This window comes from Lissotriton helveticus (assembly GCF_964261635.1).
Source record: "Lissotriton helveticus chromosome 1_1 unlocalized genomic scaffold, aLisHel1.1 SUPER_1_unloc_6, whole genome shotgun sequence".
Classification (NCBI taxonomy): Eukaryota; Metazoa; Chordata; class Amphibia; order Caudata; family Salamandridae; genus Lissotriton; species Lissotriton helveticus.
The window spans coordinates 198,451-213,519 of NW_027611703.1; the positions used below are offsets into that span (position 1 = coordinate 198,451).

At 45.9% G+C, this 15,069-nt stretch overlaps 1 pseudogene across 1 annotated transcript; it reads right to left on the bottom strand.

The window, feature by feature from the left end:
- Window positions 1-788: 788 nt before the first annotated feature.
- LOC144806284 (uncharacterized) lies at window positions 789-14,430 on the bottom strand (annotated as a pseudogene). Its single transcript, XR_013605751.1, has 3 exons — window positions 14,314-14,430; window positions 13,757-14,064; window positions 789-3,351 (listed from the first exon to the last, which is right to left on the bottom strand). The product of XR_013605751.1 is annotated as an uncharacterized LOC144806284 (transcript).
- Window positions 14,431-15,069: the final 639 nt, after the last annotated feature.

Consider the following 15,069-nt stretch of genomic DNA (forward strand, 5'->3'; position numbering starts at 1 on the left):
TTTTGTCCAGTGTGTTTTCTTATGTCGAATGTGACTGACTTTGAGACTGAAGCTTGTTTGGCACTCCGAGCGAATATATGACGCTACTTCGCAATGACCATTACTTCGCAAGTTTATTCTGCAAAATCATTTACATTGCGAATGCATTGAAATGTACTTAAAATGCGTTTTCACTTTATTTAATTAATACTCATACCATGTAAACTCCTTTACTGCACGTATTAAGTGCAAAAAATCTCTAATACTAACCTATCCCCTGGGACAGGATGACAGTGAATTATGGTTTTTTGGTGGGGGAGTATAGCAAATGTAATTAAAAACCATTTTAAATTTAAAAATGAGTCAAGTAATCCTTAATGTATTTTAATGTTTTTAAAATGCTTTTAATAAATTAAATATGTCTTTTGGGTGGGTGATTCCTTCCACTTTTTTAACACATTCACATTTACAAATAGGAACACTACATTACACAAATCCTCAAACACTATACTACCCTACACTACTCAAACACCTCTACACTACCCTAAACCCTAAATCACTACCCCTAAACGCCCTTCCCCCTTCCGCACAGTCCTGTCCCTACACTCTTTCACTACACTGCAAGACCCCCCGACACTAGCCTAAACCCTAAAACTCTACCCTACACTACTCAAAGACCTCTACACTACCCTAAAGCCTAAATCACTACCCCCTAAACGTCCTTCCCCCTTCCCTCAGTCCTGTCCCTACACTCTTACACTACACAGTATGACCCAGACGCTACCCTAAACCCTAAAATTCTACCTACACTACTCAAACACCTCTACACTACCGTAAACCCTAAATCACTACCCCTTACACATCCCTCCCCTGACTCCCTGTCCTGTCCTTTCTCTTAAACACTACCCTTCATGACCCCGACACTACTTTAAACCCAAAAACAAAAAAAACACTACACAAACAAAACACTACAACCTAAAAGACTACCCCTTGCACAACCCTAAAAAATACACAACCCCCTTACCTCTCTCTCCTCGTGGTCTCTCTCTTCCCCTTCATCCGTGGTTCCTCTCTTATCCTGCTAAAAGCGTCATCATAATTGCATATTCTTGTTTGGAAACGGAAGCGCCTCCTTTTCCAAACAACGATGTATATAGTTTGCAAAAGTAAAGTACTTTGTGAAGTAACGGTAAATGCGTACTAATGGTAATGCGTACTAGTGCCCACTAAGTAAAGGTAGATTACCCTCCGAGCACTAATGAGGCTTTTCTCCAGTGTGTGTTCTCTCATATTGATTGAGATTGGATTTGAGATTATGCTTTCTGGCATCCGGGCATTGATAAGGCTTTACTCCTGTGTGTGTTCTCTCGTGTTTAGTGAGACTGAATTTATGACTGAAAGATTTCTGGAACTCAGAGCACTCATAAGGGTTGTTTCCACTGTGTGTTCTTTCATTTCGAGTAAGTTTGGCTTTCCTGGCACGCAGAGCACTGATATGGCTTTTCTCCAGTGTGCATTCTCTCATGCTGATTGAGACAGGATCGGAGACTGAAAGTTTTCTGGCATTCCGAGCACTGATACGGTTTTTCTCCAGTGTGTATTTTTTCATGTTGAATGAGATGGACTTTTTGACTGAAATGTGTCTGGCACACCAAGCAGTGATAAGGCCTTTCTCCAGTGTGTGTTCTCTCATGCCGATTGAGATTGGATTTGTGACTGAAAGTTTTCTGGCACTCCGAGCATTGATAAGGCTTTTCTCCAGTGTGTGTTCTTTCATGTTTAGTGAGACTAAATATTTGACTGAAACTTTTCTGGCACTCCAAGCACTGATAAGGCTTTTGTTCAGTGTGTAGTTTTTCATGTTGAACGAGATGGACTTTTTGACTGAAATGTTTCTGGCACAGCAAGCATTGATAAGGCTTTTCTCCAGTGTGTGTTCTCTCATGCTGATTGAGACTGAATTTATGACTGAAACTTTTCTGGCACTCAGAGCACTGATAAGGGGTTTCTCCAGTGTGTGTTCTTTCATGTCGAATAAGATTGACTTTGCGACTTAAGCTTTTCTGGCACTCAGAGCACTTATATGGCTTTTCTCCAGTGTGTGTTCTTTCATGTCGAATGAGACTGACTTTGTGACTGAAGCTTTTCTGGCACTCAGAGCACTTATAAGGTTTTTGCCCAGTGTGTGTTCTCTCATGTTCAGTGAGAATGAATTTTTGACGGAAATGTTTCTGGCACTCCGAGCACTGATAAGGCTTTTGTCCAGTGTGTGTTCTTTCATGTTGAATGAGACTGGATTTGAGAGTGAAAGTTTTCTGACATTCCGAGCATTGATAAGGCTTTTCTCCAGTGTGTGTTCTCTCATGTTTAATGAGACTGGATTTTTGACTGAAACTTTTCTGGCACTCAGAGCACTGATAAGGCTTTTGTCCAGTGTGTATTCTTTCATGTTGAATGAGATTGACTTTGAGATTGAAGCTTTTCTGGCACACCAAGCACTGATAAGGCTTTTCTCCAGTGTGTGTTCTCTCATGTTGAGTGAGATTATTTTTTTGACTGAAACTTTTCTGGCACTCAGAGCACTGATAAGGCTTTTCTCCAGTGTGTGTTCTTTCATGTTGAATGAGATTGACTTTGAGATTGAAGCTTTTCTGGCACTCAGAGCACTGATAAGGCTTTTCTCCAGTGTGTATTCTTTCATGTTGAGTGAGATTATTTTTTTGACTGAAGCTTTTCTGGCACTCCGAGCACTGATAAGGCTTTTGCCCAGTGTGGATTCGCTCATGGCGAGTGAGACTAACTCTCTGGATAAAGTTTTTCTGGCATTCTGAGCACTGATAAGGTTTTTGTCCAGTGTGAGTTTGCATATGGGAAGTAAGACTGACTTTCTGACTGAAGCTTTTCTGGCATTCACAGCACTGATTAGGATTTTCCCCAGTGTTGATTCTCTCATGTTGAATGAGACTGGATTGATGACTAAAATTGTTCTCATATTTAATACACATACAAGATTTCGTTCTGGAATTGTCTTCACATTGGTTTTTATCTTGTGAATTTGCCATATTAAGTAAGAAATTGAGCCAGTGCCAGGACAGGTTTAGATAAAGTTCACAATTAACCTCTCACATAGACTGTACGCCCTGTTCTTAACACTTCTGTCCAGAGCTCATATGTTGTCATCTCAATAGGCAGCTTAGCTTAGTCATCCTACAAACCTTCCTTGAGCATTCCTATTGCACCTTGAATGACGTCTCTCACAGGTTACAGTCTCCTTATGGCCAGGTGGATTCTTATCTGCAGTTCTTTATTTTGTGAGTCAAGCGTTTTCTACATTCATTTTGGAGCTTTATTAAGCAGTGATACTTTACCACCCTGTAGAATTAAATGAAAGTAGTTAATAAAATTAAATTGGCAAAAAGAAATATTATAAGCTGATTCAATGCATTGAGCTGTCATTTTTTGAATGGAAGCAGAGAATGTTTGAGCTGTTTTGCAGGTAGTTTGTGGTGACACAGTGTGCAACAGACCACAAGGGCCAAGGGAGTGGACACAAGGCAGCCAGTAATGTACAGATTCTGGTGTTGTTTAAGCAACGTTAGATCATGCATTGGCCATTCCTGGGGACAGTGGCTTTGGGATGCAAAGGATACTTCTTTCATTCATCTCTATGGAAAAAGAAACATTTAGAGAAGAGGGAGATGGAAGCCGGGCAAGGGATGAGGAGCTACATCTGTGTGTGTGTGGCCTTTGCAGAGACGTCATTGATTAGCAATGTGCAGCAAGATATACGGTGTGAGTAGAAAGACAGGGAGTTCAGGAGAAGAGGAGAGTGAAGGGGTGAGAGGGAAAGAGATGTGGTGATGAAAGAAGATTCCTTTTATCAAGCGAGAGCTAAGCTGTGTGCAGGAGGGAAGGGGAAATGCAAGTAGCAGAGGTACAGCAATCAGTGAGAGTGGAGGATAGAAGAAAGGGGTCAGATGGCTACAACGGTGCAGTGTTTGTAGGTAGTCAGGGGAAGGAACAGAGGGAAAGTGGGTAGGTGAGAGCAGAGTAGTGAGGGAGAGAGGTGAGGAATTCATGCAGAAGAGGAAATTGGTGGCTTCAGGATCACACATGAAAGGGTAGAAACGAGAGCAGGCAGTGAAAGGGGTGACGGAAGGTATGGGAGCAGATTAGGAGATAGGTACGGTAAACGTAGCAGGGCCCTGGAAGAGGCAGAAGGGAAAGAAGGAAGGAGGACTGTGTCAAGAGGAAGGAAAGAGTGGGAGCAGAATGCAGAGAACGGTGGACTGAGGAGAAGATGGGAGGAGAGTGAAGAGAGGCTCAGAAGGAGAGAGGAAGGGACAAAAGTGAAAACTGAAAATGGAGTTGTACTTTTGAAGTAGTAAAAAAGAGAAAAGTGCTAGAAGAGGATGAAGAGTGGAGGCCCTGGGCAGAGGGGCTTGAGAGATGTAGAAGAGAGGAAAGAAAGAAAGAAAGAAAGAAGGAAAGAAAGAAAGAAAGAAAGAGAGAAAGAGAGAAAGAAAAAAAGAAAAGTAAACCGGATGTAGGGGAGAAGGTGGCTGCAACAGGTCAGAAGGGATAAAGGGGAGAGCTAGAGAGAGGTAAGGTTTAAAGGAGAACAAAGAGGGAGAAAGGGTATAATAAAGGTAAAGGGGGTGTCAGATAATATGGAAGAAAGAACGGGAGCTGTACATGATTAAGAGTGAGGAGAACAAGCATTGGCATAGCCAATAGGTCTCGCCTTTGGGACCTTGTAATTATTTTGCCATGTAGCACGCATATAGAATTAATATATGAATACTATATATAAATTAAAAATTATGGAGTAGAGATTGGAACTCGAGCATGGAAACATAAATAAACATGTGTCCTAAGAAACCCACTGCTCCATTTGTGGTTGGAGGGGGGGACTTTTAACATGAAGTATCACACTTCAAATCCCTCCTCCATGTGTCACATACACCCGAGCAGCATAGAATGTAGCCTTTTAAAATTGCCACTACTTAATTGATGATTTACAACAAGGGGTGGTGAAGGACAGAGTCTCTGAATTAAGCAGAGTACTCTCACCCAGTCAAGAGATCAGGGCTACATCCAACACCGTTTTTTAGCTCATTGCACCATCCCAGTTTCAGAACCTGGCTGTATGCAAATTAGTCTGTCCCTGGCCCAGTGCATCATGGGAACAGGGCAGACCAGACTACAAAAGCCAATTCTTACACTGGGAAGGAAACAAGCTTCCGGGGACCGGTTTCTGCCATTTCAGGCGTCTTCGGCCCGGCTTGCTTGAATCCTGATGGTGCAATGAGCAAGGGTCTCACATCTGAGTATACCCTTCCACGCTTAGGGTGGACAAAATTATTTACAACAAGGGGTGGTGATGGACAGAGTCTCTGAATTAAGCAGAGTACTCTCACCCAGTCAAGAGATCAGGGCTACATCCAACACCGTTTTTTAGCTCATTGCACCATCCCAGTTTCAGAACCTGGCTGTATGCAAATTAGTCTGTCCCTTGCCCAGTGCATCATGGGAACAGGGCAGACCAGACTACAAAAGCCAATTCTTACACTGGGAAGGAAACAAGCTTCCGGAGACCGGTTTCTGCCATTTCAGGCGTCTTCGGCCCGGCTTGCTTGAATCCTGATGGTGCAATGAGCAAGGGACTCACATCCCCCCCCTTTTCTGAATCGTTTTTGGCCACTATAGGTGTGGCAGGGTATACTCAGACATGAGTCCCTTTCTCACTGCTCCATCAGGATTCAAGCAAGCCGGGCCGAAGACGCCTGAAATGGCAGAAACCGGTCCCCGGAAGCTTGTTTCCTTCCCAGTGTAAGAATTGGCTTTTGTAGTCTGGTCTGGTGTAGCCGGGCCGAAGAGGCTGAAATGCCAGAAACCGGTCCCCGGTAGCTTGTCTCCTTTCTGGTGAAGAATTGGCTTGGTAGTTTGGTCTGCCCTGTTCCCATGATGCACTGGGCCAGGGACAGACTAATTTGCATATAGCCAGGTTCTGAGCTGGGATGGGGCAGTGAGATAAATAACGGTGATGGATCAAGCCCTGATCTTTGGACTAGGTAAGAGTGGTCTGCTTAATTCAGACACTCTGTTCATCACCACCCCCTTTTCTGAATCGTTTTTGGCCACTATAGGTGTGGCAGGGTATACTCAGACATGAGTCCCTTTCTCACTGCTCCATCAGGATTCAAGCAAGCCGGGCCGAAGAGGCTGAAATGCCAGAAACCGGTCCCCGGTAGCTTGTCTCCTTTCTGGTGAAGAATTGGCTTGGTAGTTTGGTCTGCCCTGTTCCCATGATGCACTGGGCCAGGGACAGACTAATTTGCATATAGCCAGGTTCTGAGCTGGGATGGGGCAGTGAGATAAATAACGGTGATGGATCAAGCCCTGATCTTTGGACTAGGTAAGAGTGGTCTGCTTAATTCAGACACTCTGTTCATCACCACCCCCTTTTCTGAATCGTTTTTGGCCACTATAGGTGTGGCAGGGTATACTCAGACATGAGTCCCTTTCTCACTGCTCCATCAGGATTCAAGCAAGCCGGGCCGAAGAGGCTGAAATGCCAGAAACCGGTCCCCGGTAGCTTGTCTCCTTTCTGGTGAAGAATTGGCTTGGTAGTTTGGTCTGCCCTGTTCCCATGATGCACTTGGCCAGGGACAGACTAATTTGCATATAGCCAGGTTCTGAGCTGGGATGGGGCAGTGAGATAAATAACGGTGATGGATCAAGCCCTGATCTTTGGACTAGGTAAGAGTGGTCTGCTTAATTCAGACACTCTGTTCATCACCACCCCCTTTTCTGAATCGTTTTTGGCCACTATAGGTGTGGCAGGGTATACTCAGACATGAGTCCCTTTCTCACTGCTCCATCAGGATTCAAGCAAGCCGGGCCGAAGAGGCTGAAATGCCAGAAACCGGTCCCCGGTAGCTTGTCTCCTTTCTGGTGAAGAATTGGCTTGGTAGTTTGGTCTGCCCTGTTCCCATGATGCACTGGGCCAGGGACAGACTAATTTGCATATAGCCAGGTTCTGAGCTGTGATGGGGCAGTGAGATAAATAACGGTGATGGATCAAGCCCTGATCTTTGGACTAGGTAAGAGTGGTCTGCTTAATTCAGACACTCTGTTCATCACCACCCCCTTTTCTGAATCGTTTTTGGCCACTATAGGTGTGGCAGGGTATACTCAGACATGAGTCCCTTTCTCACTGCTCCATCAGGATTCAAGCAAGCCGGGCCGAAGAGGCTGAAATGCCAGAAACCGGTCCCCGGTAGCTTGTCTCCTTTCTGGTGAAGAATTGGCTTGGTAGTTTGGTCTGCCCTGTTCCCATGATGCACTGGGCCAGGGACAGACTAATTTGCATATAGCCAGGTTCTGAGCTGGGATGGGGCAGTGAGATAAATAACGGTGATGGATCAAGCCCTGATCTTTGGACTAGGTAAGAGTGGTCTGCTTAATTCAGACACTCTGTTCATCACCACCCCTTTTTCTGAATCACTACTTAATTGATGTGCGCCACCAATGCTAAATCCGGCCCTGGACAAGTGCAACACTTTCAGCCAGTCTGGGCTTTTTACCATGCAGCAGAATGCATTCTGGGACGTGTGGTTTAATTTGTCATCTATGTAGGTGCTCAAAAAAACATGTGGACAAAGCGCTGTTGTCTAAAAGGATGGAGGTCTCACATATGACAGACCTCCAGTTGGCAACTACGTAATAGACTTCAAAGAAGAATGAGTTGCGCTGAGGTATCCAGATCATTCAACGGTGGACTCTCTTCACCCTACTTGTAGGCGGAACGGCACATTCCTGGCGTCCAAGTCATCTGGTTCGCAGTTGAGTGAAGCTGTGTTAAAATAGCTCCCCATAGCGTACAAATGCATGGAGAACATAAAAATCATCTGCCCCTCTCTTCCAACACCAACTGCATGCTGCGAGGTGGCCATATGAGCGCGTGAACCCATAAGTGGCAGAATGGGGGATGGGCAGCATTCGGTAAAAGAAGAATCAGATTCCAACACGATCCCTGCCCCATGGCCCGGAGCAAAATAAAGAAAATCTGATCCAGTAAGCAGGAATGTAGGGCTTCCTGTGCAACTCAACAGACTAAGGGAATCTGAGTAGGGAGCGGTGGGGTGAAGTGTGCTCATGTGCACCGATACAACATGTTTGTGTGAATTTGACGTATCCACTTAGGTGAACCTACGTCCCTACGTCCAAATGCAAAATGTGAACTCCGCTGCGCGCTCACAATAAAATGTACTGAGACGCGCATGCATATGGAGCAGCTGCACAGATTCGGGCCCCTCAAAAATACACAAGTGCACTTGATGCACACCCAGAACACACTAATCGAGTCAAAAACTGACACACACACACAAAGCACGCGGACGGGGTCTGACAGGCAGATATGTCACAGTGCGTCCCCAGTGGCACCTAATGATACACATGTGGAGCAAACACACTGTCGCTAATTAGAGCAGTAAGCATTTTCCGAGGAGCTTCTAACAGCCCTTAATGATGGAGCGGTGGCAGCACTCGTTGGACTCGATCGAGGAATATACAATATGTTCTACAGGTGGCATCCAAGCCAATCGATATAGTTACGTTATGAGAATTAAGAACCGATGGTGGTGCTTGTTAGTACTGGGGTCTTCATTTTATTTGCATAAAGCTAAAACGGAGTTGTGAGTCAAACTGGCAGTATCAAGTTAACGAAACAGTTGTCCAGCATAATAGCTTTGTCTATGAAACTAGGCTGTATACATCCTCTTAATCAAAGCATTGCTACGCACCCACTCCTTCATTCTTCAAAAATATTTACTCCCCGTACATGAAATCTCATGAGATCTAAAACAATCAGTTTTGAAATTATCTGCCAAATGGGAGTCTCGTGAGGCTCTGAAGCCTACTTATTGTGTTCAGCATGAAGAAACTTAGTACCTTTCACACGGTCACTTTGTGCTTCTAGGCACTTAAAACACTACGATTGTTATTTAGGTTGCTTTAAGTGTCCTACAGCACACCAGAGAGGTGCCCTAAGGGCCTGCATCAAAGTGTGCTATAATGCATTTGCCAGTTAACAAAGACAGCGTTCCATCTAGTAATCCGCTATCATAACCTATTCCTAGGCCCACTTGTGCCAGTAGCAGTTCCTTTGAAATGCTGCTTCTTTGTCGTCGCCACAGATAATGCATAAAGGGCCTTCTCACCAGGAAATGAAGGTTTAGGCTCAAACAGTGGTCACTTGGGCAGCATACGGTCTATGAATTGGAGTGGAATGGGTCTTTTACATGTCTAGAGCCAGCAAGCATGAAGCATAAAAATCTTACGTGCATTTGGATAGTCAGCAGTGCTATTAGGACAGGTGAGAAGCGCGGCCTTCATGTATCATTGAAAGTGATGTTTCACAAAACGCATCACGTTTATATTAATGGCAAGAATTCAGTCTCAAAAACATCAGCGGAGAAATCGAGTGATACCAGATTTCTTATACCTGCGTGTATTGTCCCCAGCACACGTCCCGAAAGATACAGAAATATATTAATATTGAGGATCTTCATTTCTGTGAACGTTTGATCCAGTTCAGAGACTGCTTCAGAGCACAATGTTTTTCCTGTCAAACTGGAGGCGATTCGCAAACACTATTCACTTTTTCATTAGTGTGGGAACTGTAGAGGAACTCGATGGTCTAAAAGCGCACCGACTTCAAGGCAGGAAGGAAAGGCCAAGCGCTCAGATACATTATACAGTGTACTATGCCTTGATTAACTCAGAATAAACATCCATCTGGTGGTAAGACAAAGTTATGCTGAATGACTGCAGGAAGTGGGAAAAGGAAGGGCCACGCGGCTCACTGAGAACATCAAAGTGGCCGCAAAAGTGATTACAAAGGCTGAAGTCGGACAAATGGTGCGCGCGCCCGGCGCACAGGCACTGTACCTCATCCGCCTTTAGCCTTTGGGAGCACTTTTGAAAGCCCCTTATCTCGCCAAAGCATCGCTAACGCGATGGCTTAGACGAGACCTAAAAAGTGGGCTCAAAAGGGTGGAATGAAAGAAGGAGAGAAAGGATAAAAGGGTGACAGGAGAATACAAACACAGGCAGGAAGGAAGGTAAGGCAGCAGTCGGAGGCTAAGGGGCAGGAGTAAGGTCTTGTGGGGTGTTGTAATTTATAGTTTAGCAACCATTATATGCTATCACCTTTCCATTTCTTCCTGTTCCTTTCTGCTTCACTCTGCTTCCCCGCTCTTGCTATGTCTTGGTACTTACCAAGTTTCCACTGACGGTTGGAATGTCAGTTGAGATTCAGGTGGGAGACACTGACTGAACAGCTGTTATTGTGAATACAGTACTCTTAATTTAAATACGGCTTTCTAGTACTTTATAAAATGGGGTTTAATCTGGGTGTCAATCTTGTCCAGTTTTTAGCTGAAGCTCAACCCCACTTGCCTCCTGTGATCGTCAGCCTCGACGTGGAGCTTCTCGGGGCTATAATTAGTTATAACAGCATCAAGAGTCACCAATATGTCAATGATACTCAACTCTACTTGAAAGGCTCCTCTGCTCCAGCCACCCTACACCTCAAACACTGCCTGCAACTTATCTAGTCAGGCAGAGGAGGGTCTTGAGGAGAGACCAGAGGGAGGGTAGGAATATGACAAAGCCATTGTATCAAGAGACATGAATCTGAACTGATGTAAACCCCAACTTTCACTGAATGCCAGGTCACTTAGATGCACCCTAACCATCAATGTCACCCTCAAGGAACACACTGCTAAGAAAGCAAAAAAAGCCTGGTACCATCTCCCTCTACTAAAGAAAGATAAACCACTCTCCCTGAACACAATTTCAGGACAGCTGTTCAAACCGTCCGGATGGTGGTTGTGCACGCTGCAGTGCGCTCCTTGATGGCCTCCCAAACGCCATGCTAGTCCCGCATGAGGGTATCCTACTCATATCAGCAGGTCCTATCAAGGGTCTAAAGAAATATAACCTCATCATCTTCAACTTGATTGAAATCAATTTGCTCCCCTTAAACATCCAGTTGCATCGTTTAGGGTCATCACAACCAGAACACCTGAATGAATGAATGAATGAATGAATGGGAATTTATAGAGCACATGGCTACCCGGGAGCCTCCCAGCGCTAGGCTAACCTACTGGTCCAGAAGACAGAGCAAATGAATGCTTTAAGGAAATAGGAAGGTTTTTATCGGTTTCCTAAAGGAGTGGTGACTGCATTCGGTCCGGAGGTAGAGAGGCAGAGCGTTCCAGAGTCTGCCTGCATTCAGGGAAAAGCGTCTGCCACCACTTCTAGCACGTTTTATTCTAGGGGTTACGATGACATGAAGGGCACCCGAGCGCAGCTGTCTCGTAGCTTTGTAAGGCTTGAACCATGGCTGAGATCAGAGGCGGGTCTAGCCCCTGAAGTGATTTATGAACAATACACGGGGATTTGAAACTGATTCGCTCTTTCACTGGCAGAGAGTGCAAGAGACGGAGAGCGGGTTTTGCGGAGGACAGTTTTGGCATTCCCGTCAATAGTCTGGCTGCGTAGTTCTGGATAACCTGCAGTCTGTGGATTACCGAGGTGGGGGATCCTAGGTAGAGCGCATTACCATAGTCCAGTCTGGAGAGCAGAATGGACTGGACCATGGTTTTCTTGGCTTGGGGAGGAAGCAGGGGGAGCACTTTCCTAGCCATTCTGATTAAGCCAAAGCAGGTTGCCACTATCTTGCTGGCTTGCACTTGGAATGTCAATTTATAATCCAGCCAGATGCCCAGGCACTTTATTTCAGGCTTGGGGGATTGGACTGAACCCATGCATGCTGGCCAGATGGTTCTAAGGGCAGAATTATCAAAGTTACCCAGGGTCATGATCTCGGTCTTACCTCCATTAAGTTTCAGATGGAAGGACCCCATCCAGTTTACCACTTCCGTGACACAGGCTTTCAACGTCGTGGAGTGAGGTGCGGATTGGATTAGGGCTACAACCAGTTGGGTGTCATCGGCGTAGGTAACCATATGGATCCCAAAAGGAGCTACAATAGATGCCATGGGGACCATAAACACGTTGAAAAGTGTCTGGCTCAGCGACGAACCCTGAGGGATGCCGCACTGGAGGAGCCAAGGTTTGGAACTCATGCCATCTTATAAGACCGGGGACGTACAGCTTTCCATGAAGGAGCGCAGCCAGCTCAGGGCGGTGCCAGATACTTCTAACTAGCCGGGGCGGTGAATCAAGACCTGGTGATTCACCTTGTTGAAGGCTGCGCTCAGATCTAATAGAATGATCGCTGCTGCTCCTCCGGCATCTAGCAGTTTCCTACTTTCCTCAACGACCGCCAGCAGAGCAGTTTCTGTGCTCTGTCTAGGCCGGAAGCCAGTTTGTGAGGGGTGGAGCAGGTTGGAGGTTTCTAGGAACTCAGAGAGGCTTCGGTATTTGCAAGCACGGTACTGGGAACTCAGTGACCAAGTCTGCCTTATGGCTGATAGACATCTTCTCCCCTATGAGCTGTGGCTTATTACGCGCACGCCAGATAAAAAGCTAATATCAGATTTATATAGGATGCTGCAGGCCAGACATGCTCACACTTATAGTTCCGGACGGGCGCACTGGGAAAGGGAACTGGGCAGGACACTCAGTCACAAAGCGTGGGAAGGGATATACTATAGGGCCCGTCACTCAGCCTATCACATGGGACTCACTGAAACCTTCACCAAGGTAGTGACCTATTGTTATTATACCCCAGAGCGCCTTCACTCAATAGACCACATTTGAGAAGCGACATGGCAGATGTGCCGTTCATTCTACCACAAGTGCATACAGCCTAGGGCACTTGTAATAGGACAGATGGGATATCTGCCACGACCATGGTAGATGTCCTGTTCATTCTACCACAAGTGCATACAGCCTATGGAACTTATAATACGACGGATGGGATATCTGTCAAGACCATGGCAGATGTCCCGCTCATTTTACCACAAGTGCATACAGTCTACGGAACTTGTAATACGACGGATTGGATATCTATTATGACCATGGCAGAAGTCCCGTTCATTCCACCACAAGTGCATACAACCTACGGAACTTGTAATATGACGGATGGGATATCTGTCACGACCATGGCAGATGTCCCGTTCATTATACCACAAGTGCACACAGCCTATGGAACTTGTAATACGACGGATGGGATATGGCTTCTGCTGCCATCCTTGCTCTACCCTGAACGTGACTCTGAAACTTGGGAACCAGGTGCGACTCTCTGCAGCAGCTCAACATCCTGTGACTCTGGGCAAATACCTTATTTATTTATTTTGAAAGTTTCATAGAGCGCGAACAAGATCCTTGCGGATATCAGAGCGCTTTACAATTAGTGAGGTTAATTATACAAAAGATAAATGCAGGTAAATCACGTATACATAACATCTCGTGCAACGTAAAGCAATAGGGTAGAAAACAGGAAAGACCCGTTGATTCAGGACAATGGCAAATATAATGACTAGGTTGTCTAGTTGGTCCCTGGTCATAATAAGGAATACTGGTGAAGGTACGAATGTTGTCAGAATTTCCTTGGTCTATTTCCAGGTGAATTTTGCCATGATCTTAATTTTACTGTGCCTAAAAAAATGAATGTGACCTTGTGTAATGTAAGTAGTGGTCCTGTACATAACTTTGGGTTGAGCATGTAATATGTAATAACTGCAGAAAAAGGTAAAAGCAAATCATTAACACTAAAAAGGAAAAACAAATAAATACCCACTTAGTGGCTGATCTTTACACAGTGAACCCAGAAATCCTGGATAAACAGCAGCTTCCCAGCGAAAACTGTGTGCTCTTAGGCACATATGTTATTTGACCGAAACTCCTTCTACTTCATAATTATGGATTAAAGTGTCTTCAAAGACGGAGTTCAGGATACCGGCTGGATAACAACCTGCCTTTGATTTCATGGGCCCCAATGTCGCCTGATATCGGCCTGGTCCATACACAGGGCTGACCTGGGAAGGGTCTGGCCTCTTAGTTCACTAATGTACACATGGCAGCGTTTTAAGAGGCAGGAGGGAGATTCTATAAAAAAAAGAATAATAATATGGATTAGGAGAATGTATTGTCCCCCATTAACTTCTATTGAACAGATGCAATTTTAAGGCGGGAGAGAGCCAGAGAGAGGTTTATTTTGGCTCGAGGAGTCGAGCCAGGAACCGGGTTCGAGCCAGAGCCGAGCCAGGCAAAGAGCTCTGCTTTCCCTGCTGTCTCTCACGCTTCTCGCGGTCCGCCCCCTCCAGGCCCCCCCGCATGGAACCCCCTCCTCCTCACCCGCGTCTGCGGCGCTCCTCGCCCGGCGGGCCCGGCCTCCAGCCGCTCTCTCGGGGCTCAGACCGACCCCGGGGCTCCGGCTGCACCTGACTCCAGACACAGGGAAGAGGCCTGGAGGTCAGAGAGGGGCGCGAAGCGCATGCGCGGAGCGCAGACAGAGACTGCCAGGAGGAGCACGGCCATTGGAGCATTCGGCAGAATAGGAACACCGCAGGCACGGTCGGGGAGAGGTGCGCATGCGCGGAGCGCAGACACTGACCACCATGAAGAGCCCAGCCATTGGAGCATCCCCGGAAAAGGAACTTCGCAGACAGAGGTCGTGGTGACGTGGCATTTGCGTAACTTCCGCTCTGCCTCGACTCTCAGCTCTCTTGCTGCTACGGAAATAAGAAATGTCCTCGCTACAGAGAAGGAAACTTGTACTTCTGTTATGAACGCGGAGGCGAGGATTATGCACAACGTTATTCACTTTTTATTAACGGCAGTTTCAAAGTTAAAAACAGAAGTTTAAATGACACTGCCACAATACAACTCCCATGAGTCCGTGGGGCGTGTCCATGACAACCATCAGCCAATAGCAGCGCAGTCCGTCAATGCAGCCATCTCTCCTGCTGCTGCAGCCCTTGACTCTGCTTCACTCCATCCTAGAACCAGAGACAACAAATAAACAAACCCTTTATTCATCCAGTGAAACAATTTACAAATACCAGACTCATAATCATGCATGAAAAAGACAAAGAGCTATCTAACCAAGCA